Consider the following 9,983-nt stretch of genomic DNA (forward strand, 5'->3'; position numbering starts at 1 on the left):
AGGTCTACTGACCCTGAATGATCTTTTTATGATGAGCCAAAGTTACCACATTTAATATGCATCCATTGCAGTGGAAGCATTGAGTCTTGCTCAAAGGTATGGGTAGTCGGGGATGGGGATCAAACTGACAACCTAGGCATTGGGAAGATAACTGACTTTCAAAATAGCGTCTACTATGTGGTTGGATCAAAAGTTAAGTAGGTGTTTGTGATTACCATCAGTACTTGAAATCAGCCAATCAAATTTGTCCTGATTTTATTCATTAAGTTTTGATAATATTAGCAGGATTCAAGGATATGTGGAAACAACATCCGAAATTTGTTACGTTTCACCTGAATTATTCCTCTGAATATGGATGACTGCACAAACTGCAAACATTTTCAACCACTTAGGCTGATAGGTTATAGCCGCAGTCCAATATTGTGCCTGTGCTGTTGGTCAGGCTCATTCTGATATTATGCTGTGTATGAAAGAGTGGGAGTGTAATTGTAAAGGGAGTCATTAGACCCACATTGGATGAATGCTTCCAGCATCAGCAATACTTGAGTGTATGTGCGTCTCCTCTGAACCACTGGGATCCAGTGGGGCACCATAGTAAAGTGATGAGCCTCTGAAGACCACTTAAAAACACACATCCATCACAGCACACACATGTGGACACACACACAGTGGCCTCATTAAGGTTGACAGCAGAGAAGTGAGGGCTTATGAAAAGAGAGCACGGAAAAAGGGAAACAAAGTCATATAGAATAGGTAGAGGGGGAACGAGAAGAGTGATTAGGCAGCAAATGTCTACTTTAAAGTGAAGTGCTGGCAGAATGGTGGCCTGTTTCTTCTGCCCCATTGCGCTTGTAAAATCAATGATTTGGACCTTACACCACTCAAAGGCCTGCTTGAAAGTACATTGACAAATTGTGCAAAATAGTTTTAATTACATATTGAAACTTTAATTTTTCAAAAATGTGATTAACGTAACGGTGCATTCTGTTGAGCGGTGTCACCACCTACAGCCCCCTGCGAAATACACTGACGAATAGATGGTAGTGCAAGCCTACTAACCAATAAAGGTCCGTTTTCTGCTGCACTCACATTTAGAGTTTCCCTTTTGTAGCATGTTTGGCTAAACCAGGTTTTCTACTACATGCATGCTCAGATTTCACTGAAACACGGATACCAAGTCTGCTTGTAAAAGACTGGTTTGAGCATGTTGGTGGTGTAAGCTGCCTTTAATGGAAATACAGCAGAACAATCAATGTAAACCTGTAGATTATTTAATAATTTTTTTTGTAGATGCATCTCTGGCTTGAAAGATAACTTAAATTGTGTTCCAAAATGATTGCACATGATAATAGAATTATCTATCGACATCCCTTTACTTGTGTCATAATAAAATGTTCAGCAATTCACTATTAATTCCTTTGGTTTCTATTCTTACTTGGATAAAATTGCTGATAAAGTTTTTTTTTCTCCTGTGACAGATGTCTTAACTTTGTCCGCCGCCTGATTGAACTGAGTGACAGTTCCCAACCCGATGCTCTGCAGCTGTGTGAGAAACAAATCATGTTCCAGAAACAGAGCTCTGCCCTGTTCACCGCTCAGCTCTGGCAGACTCAATACTTACGTCAAATACACCCCGAGATGAATTCAACCTGGGGAAATATGGACATCAGCAACATGTATTTTTAGGCTTGTCCCAGCTGTGATGACCGTCAGAAAAGCAAGGTGAGGGAGCAATAAATGGTGTGGTACATCTGCATTGCTTCAGCTCACATTGACATTCATTTTATGCAGTACAATCCTCATCAGTAATATATTACCTGCAAAAATACACATGTATGCCTGAAATGAATTTTTTTTTTTTTTCTGTAGTATCACTGGCATCGCTGACAATACTTGGCTCTTTGAAATGGTGTCCTCAACTTCTCCTATGCGCCATTCCTTGTTGACCGACAAGGTCTCTCAGGTGAGCAAAACACTTGTATTGTTGCTAACGTGACTGTTTTGGTTTAATATCCCCTCAAACCCTTGTTTAGTCTTGATGTCTGTACCAGTTTTGTAAATAACGCATACTAAGATGATGCTAACTATTATACAAGTATACAGCTCTCCATCTGCTCAGCCAAATATGTTGACATACATTTTATTGCAGGCCAATATCGCAATGACAATACATTTATCGTACAGTCTTCTTTTTACTCAGACTGGCTGGTTACTATTGTTGTACGTCGTATTGTTGGAGAGCTGTAGTTTCCCTCATTTACAGTCTTTGCTCAGACCAACATAATTTATCATTAGCACTGTCCGAAGCTGTTGTCTTAAGTAAAGAGCACGTCTGTTACTATTTCCTGTACCTCCTGTTTACTGGAGAAGAAAAGTGTTGATAATCTTAAAATAACATAGTCTTCCTAACATCCATCGAAACTGCTGTATCCCATTAACTTGGGATCATGGGGGTCTTGAGCCAATCCCAACTGGCTGGAGGGAAAAGAGGGAGAATATATAAATTAGAGACAGACATTCTCCCATGAACTGGGTAAAATCTCATTATGGACTATATTGACGGTACTTGCAATGCATTAACGGCTTTGAATATAATCATAGCTTACCTTCTACTGCAATCTGCGTGTCTTCTCTGCTGTTATATTGCTGCTTTCGTTCATTGTCAGTGGTGCACGTCACAGATTCCTTTAATAATTGCAGACCACTCTGTCCACTCAAAATATGCATTAATGATGTCATTGCTTTGTTTCTGCCTTGGTTGGTCTGTCTTCTTCTCCATTCTTGTCGAGCCACATGCCAACAGCATGATAAATGACTAATCAAATAGGGTCTAAGTAATGCCAGCAAGTTAAAATTGGTGCTGATAAGGGCATCCTCCGTCCTTCCAAAAGGCCAATTGTTTGATTTCTGTAGGCTGTCATTCTGTGAAGTGACAGGAGATGGATGTTTGTGTTGGGCATCGGCTCTGAGGTCTGACCACTTAGCCTCGGGGAGCTCGGCCTTAGCTTTAATCACTTCATAGATCAGGGGAGTCAAACTGCTGACTGAAAGTCAGGGTAAGTCACGCGGCAGCCTGGAATATGTCAAGTAGGTCCTTTAAAGGCTTGTTCACAAACACTCTTTTTATTCATTCAAAAATTACTGGATCATATCAGCTTGTGGTTCTGTTCAGGCAATATGAGATTATAATTATTTAGATTAAGTGAATCAATCTTCGATTATATATGACAGTATGTTGGCAAGTGTTTTGAATAGATTTGGGCTAACCTTTTGGAGCCATTGACGGATTCTGTCCGTGCTTTTGAACTAAAATACTCCTCCTGCCCGGCTAAGGCACCTTTACAACGAAGGCCAGGAAACAACAAATGTGCAATTAGTACAATTTCAATCATCTTTCATTAAACTCTCAGCCACTTCCTCTTCATGTCCTTGTTCTGATGCATTGCTCATCTCCCCCAGAAAGTATCAACATACACTGGATACTTTATTATGTACACCTTGCTGGTATCAAGTTGGAGGCCTGTTTAAATTCTTCATGGCATAGATTCAACAAGTTGGAAATATTCCTTAGAGATTTCAGCATGTTCCTCTTCATTATTTTCCAAAGGTAAATCTTCAGGATGAGGTTCTGCTGACAGTGAAAACCAGTGATATAAAGAAAACTCACTGTCTTTAAGAAACCAGTTTTGAGCTGATTTGAGCTTTATGACATGGTTTGTTTTCTAGTTAGTCATCAGAAGATGGTATACTGAAGTCATCAAGGGATGGACCAATGAAATACAGTATTCCCCACACAATTTCAGCAGTAGCAGTAGCAGTAGCAGCAGCAGCAGCAGCAGCAGCAGCAGCAGCAGCAGGAACCTTTCAAATAAGGCTGGGTGAATTCTTGATTTTGTGTTGTTTCTCAAAATTCGGGTCTTACCATCCGAATGTGGCAGCAAAAATTCAGACTCATCACACCAGTCAATACTTTTCCAATCCGTTATTGTCTACTGTTCTTAGCTGACTGGACTGACGTCTGGTGTGGTGTTCTGCTGCTGTAGCCCATCGAGTATTCAATGGTTCAAGGGTTCAGGGGTTCAAGGGTGGTGTTGTACAGTCAGCAATATTAAATATGAAAAGTGTGCTAAATAATAAATTTTTTATTTTTTGCTTTACGTATTTTGAGGCTTTGTTACTGGTTTGTTTCCTTTCTTCATTTAAAAAAAATACTTGGAATTCATTCATTCATTCATTCATTCATTCATGGTCTTCTGCAGTAACTGGAGCTAATCCCAGCTGACTACTGGCAAGAACACCAGTAGAAATATTCCTTGAAACATGCATTGAATGTGGTTATACATTGTTTCACAGGAGTGTTTATACGTCAACTCTTCTTTCTACTCAGGAAGAGGATTTGCTTTCTGACGGCTCTGTACGGTCAACTAATCGTGATCATGACGGTAAAGCAGCCTTGTAAATGAACAAAAGAATAATTGGTTCAACAGTTTAATATTTTTCATGCTGATTAGTGAGGGGGGTGATTTTCAGTAACTAATCACACGCTTGTCCATCAACAGACCGACGTATGTTGTTTGGACTTGGAAAAGAAACCAGACTATCCAGAGAAAATACAAATTGAATTGTGATTAAGTTAGCTACAAATTAAGCTCTTTAAATGAATTAAATCCTCAAAGAAAATTGTCGTGTGCTTGTGTACAGTTGTGAAAGCTGTCGGGATGGTTAAAAGGTTCTTAAAATGATGAAAGTTAATAGCGATGATGTTTGCCAAGCTTGTTATTTGTGAAACTCAAAACTGCCAGTCCCACTAAAAAACAACAGACTGGACACCAGCTGCCATTAACAACAGCTTAGTTATTGAACATAAACACAACAGATGTAAGTGTGATAAATAACTGACAGATGGATCAGGCTGCTCTTCTGTGTTTTAGCCATGAGCCGGCATGAGTTTAAGTGGAGCACAAATGATCAAAGTCAATGTTTAAATGTAGACGATTTGGCTGAGGTGAGGAAATGTGTGGTGGAGGGCTGCAGGGTTTGAGTTGTCGCTTTAAAACTTGGTTTGACAACATTAAAGCAGGATGTGCTGCCTCCTGTCAGTGCTGTGACACACATGGGGATTGTCCCGTCTGCTGCTTGTTTTGTCACTTTACGTTTTCTCCCCTGGTTCTTTTCAGTTGTCAGCAAAGCAGAAGCCTTGTTAGCGTAACTCACTCTGAGGTGTGCTGACACACACCTCTGCAGTCTGGAATAAACATGCACCTGCGGACCCAAATACAAAGGCTAAGATTCAAACAAATGCCACGCTCATGCATCATCATTTTTATTGTTTACCGATGAGGATTTACACATACCCAGCATGCAGGGACTGACAAATAGTTTTGTGGACAAAGGCAAGTTACTTCAGTTATTTTTAGTTTAAGTAATTTGGGAAATATTAGTTACCGTATTTAAACTTACCTTAATGGTGTAAGCATAGATTAATTGCTGTGACACATTTGCTGAGCTGTCAGCATTGTGTGGGTCGATGTAATGACTAATTCACTCATTAGGTACAGCTGAAGTTTCCAGATAGAGACGTTGTGTGAATCAGCATTATTTAAGTCCAGCGTTTTTAGCTGTGTATGTTCCTGCAGGATGCTATGCGGAACTCAGCACATGAGTGACAATTATGTCAAGCAACAACCGAATGTGTGAGTTAAACTACCAGCATGTAGACGACATCAAATAGCTTTTATAAAAGTAATCTCGTCTTTATTTTGGAGTCATGAGATTAATTCTGGCACTGTGAAGACGGTCTCATGTCAGCTAAAGTTAACAACAGCAGTAACGCGTTCAGGGAAATTGAAGTAAAAGTAATCAAGTTCTTTTATTTAAAATAGTAGCAATGCCAAATGTATTGACATCACAGTAAAGTATTACTTAATGAGGCTGTCTTCAGGGTCTCTCTCATCATAGAGTTCAATGGGAAATAATAATTAACTGGTGATGACTGATTCCATCCATCCATCCATCCATCCATCCATCCATCCATCCATCCATCCATCCATCCATCCATCCATCCATCCATCCATCCATCCATCCATCCATCCATCCATCCATCCATCCATCCATCCATCCATCCATCCATCCATCCAGAACACATTCTGGACAAATTGCCAGACATTACTGCCTCCATGAACAAGAAATAGCATGGCACACAGTCGCTAGAGTTGCAAGTTGTTATTCTGTGGTTTTATGGCTTCAAAAATATATTGTACTGATAAATTGGGTTCAGGATGCTGGAGTGCTTTTTTCACATTTGTAGATATTCAGGCCAGCTGTTTTTGTCTTTGTGTAAAGCAATGGCAGCTACTGACAGTAGAATTATGCCAGACAGATACAGCAAAAATTTGGCAAAAATAAAGTTGTTCCCCCCCCCCCCCCCCCCCCCCCCGTTTATTATGAAACATTGTGTCCATAAAATTCTATACATCTGATACTTTGTGCTCTTTTATTGACCTTTCAAGGCATCAGTGCTTTACGTGGTCATAGGGAACTGAGTTCAAGTCCCCCTGATGTCCTCCCAACTCCTCTTTTCATTAGTGTCTTTGACTCGATAGGGCTTTCTATTGTGGAAATGATTAATACCTCCCTAAACTATGGCTCAGTTCCCAGCTCCTTTTAAAACAACTGTTGCTGAGCCACTATTTAAGAAACTCCATTTTGAGCCATCAATTCCAAACAGCTATGGACCAATATTCAAATTACCTTATATGTTTCCAGACAGTAGCTGAGCAACTTGACTATTTTTGGAAGGAAACCATTGTGATGGATGGACTGAAGTGAACTCAACTGAACTGGATACTTTCCAGTTTGGTATTCACAAATTACACTCTGTAGAAACTGGTCTAGTTGAAGCAGATTCTGGAGAGGCACAATGATTTCTATATATATGTGTACATCCTATCTGACAGAGATATTTTAGTGTTTTTTGCATATTTGCTGAACAGGCAAATTAATTAATCACATCAGATCTAAGAGATTCCTGAGGCACTTCCCTTCATGCATTTCTGCCCCTGCAATTTAATAGTGTAACACAAGAGGGGGATGTTTAGCAGGACAAGGCCAGCTGAATGTACAGTCAGGTTGACTTTTGCTCTCTCCCTCCTTTCCCCTCCTATGTATACCTGCACATGTAAGTGTATTTTTATGCAGCTATAATTACACCTTAATTATAACCAAACATGTAATCATAATGCTCTACCCTCATCCTCTTAAAATTTAAAAGGGTTGCATCTTTCAAAGCAGTTATTCTGCAGCACGAGCTGATTAATTTTCAGCAAAACTGTGTCTTTGTACCATATACGAAGAAACTAGGGACCTTGTAAGAGGTGAGTCCATGGCACACACTCACACACCCTCACACACAAGATGGAGGCAATAAATGACACTAAACACCCTTTAAGAACAGACAAGATCAAATCCTTCACGCATGAATCGCCTTCTGTTTGAGATTATTTATGCATATTATTTATTCATATTCTCATCTTGACTTACCCATATGTTTTAAAGGTCAAAGCATACTAAATCTTTCAGAAGGATAAAAAGTTATAGAGATCACTATAATCGTTGAGGATCTCTTGGGACTCCATGGAGAATGGGTTTGTCCAATCATGACCTTATCCACTGTAACACGGCACAGCAGTCCTATCAAGTTTTGGACTTTCCACGTGGTAAATCTTTATGGATGCATATAAACCAAATACACTGTCAGGCAGGAAAAAGTGTCAAGAATGTTTTGGATGGTATCTTTTATGGATAGCATGTCGAGTTACTCACACGTTAAGTTCTGTGGTAACGGAATAGTCAATGATAATCATAACTGTGCCTGCATATTTCGTCAACACTTGGAACCAAATGTCAAATTGAGAATACAAAATGAGATCTTACAGCCTATTGTTAATAGTTTCACACTGAATAGGAACAGCTAGCTTTCTTATCCCCAGTGTAGAGACTTATTAGTACTGGTTTATTGTTGTCTGAACCCCATAAAAATGGAAAATGTCATTGTTGTGCATATTTCTCCCATGTATCTCTATCAGGTTTATATCTTCTTATTGTGGATCTTCCCTCCAGACCCATTCACTTTTGTCCCCACAGCTTTGCTTTGGAGATCCGTAGACCACACAAGCCCTTCCTCCACACTAAGCCAACAACCCTGGAGGCGGTCACCGTCCCTTCTGCTCCCTAGTCCGTTGTGGCTGTTGCAGTAACCCAGATCAAGGGGTCAACCCAGGACCTGCATGAGAAATTCTATCTCAGTTAATCTGGGAGCAGCTTGGCTTTCATTGTCACATATTTGCAAATTGAAAAAAATAAAGTGGAGTTGCTTAGTAGAAATGGTGGTCAGTGGTTTTGCCGTTGACTAGAGCCGAAGTCGCTTTCTGCTAACCAGTGACACGCAAAGTTCAATGTGTCGAAAATAACTTGACAGAGACACACAACACTGATTCAACCCACTTAGGGATTGACGTAGACTTATGTTCTTCTTTCTTTTGGAGTTTATAGAAATTGCTGTGTGGGTGACTGTGAGTGGTACTGCAGTTGTCCAATTAGTGTGGAGTCGGACAAGGTTTCAAAGCAGTTTGATGGCCTGAAGAGCTGCTGGCAGCCAAATTAGGCACACATCAATCTTTTCTAGATGTTGTTGCAAAGTTGTTATATCTCTCACTTTAAGGCCAGTGGGATTCTCCTTTGCAGTCCATCTCCATCATATGTTTGATAAACTGAAAATAGGTGAGGATGATTGTTTTGGATGACAGTCTGCTATGACACAGTCGGGCTTTGTTTTGTGAAATAAATCTGCCAACACATCTTTTTTCATATTCTACATCGTTTAGCCGCTGATTAAGCCATGTTAAACCCATTTTCTAATGTTTTGTGGTTAGTGCTGCGCTGCCATTTTGCCTTTGTAAAATGTTTTTCCCATAACTCATGTGTTTTCTAATGTGTGTGAAGGAGCAACTATGGGTGTGTTTCAATCAAGAAATGATCACCTGAGGATGCATCTGGCGTATTATTTTACATATTTTTACAGTCCCTCAATGAACTAATCGTGCCCCCGTAGTACAAAATCAGTTTTTTTTTACTGCTGCTGTTAATTCATTGCCACTGTATTAGGCAATAAAAAGGGCCATATTCATAATTAGAAGTGAAGGTGGACAATTCACGCGCATAAAGCAGAGTCTGATCGGAATATCTAAGAGGTGAAGAGGTAATACTTCTCAGCTGCGGTCATGAGTCAGATTGTAGGTATTTTGAGCCACTGCAAGTTTTCATCGAGAACAGATGATTCAGTTTTTGTTCAAAATGGAAAAAGAAAAAAAGCCAAGTGCTGTCACATCGGCAGCTCAGCCAATCAGAACCAGGTACAACTGGAAGAATCCAGTAAAATTAACAACAAATATGGAAAGAATTGCGCAAATGTACAAGTTGCTTTAAGACCTGAATATAAATAAGATATTGAGAATGAGAATTCTGCAGGTAAAAATAATAATGGGATACATCACTCAAGATGCAGTAGATAGGTTCTCTCAACATGTTGAAGTATGTAAATATACAGATTCTTTTTTTCTTCACACAGAAGCCGAGGGATTTGATTCGTGCTCAGAACCGACATCAATCTGAATCATTAAAATCAGTAAGTCTAAATCAGCTTATACTTTTTTATTCTATATGCTTTCTACCCATTTCATTGAATTATCCCACCAAGTAACTTACCTTTTATGTATTGCTGTTTTTTTTGTGGCGCTTGTTATTCTTGGAAAGTCAGTGTTTTTTCATGTGACTTACTCCTTAAATGAAGAACTTGAGATGCCACTGGGAATCACTTGTTTTGTCCATTTGAATGCTTCCAAGCCATCTTTGAAAGGCAGTGGGCAGCTGCTGCCGAAGATAGCTCTGGTAAGAATGTTAATGCAACATCCCTGTTTGACAACATT

The sequence above is a fragment of the Blennius ocellaris genome, assembly GCF_963422515.1.
Source record: "Blennius ocellaris genome assembly, chromosome: 16".
Lineage (NCBI taxonomy): Eukaryota > Metazoa > Chordata > Actinopteri > Blenniiformes > Blenniidae > Blennius > Blennius ocellaris.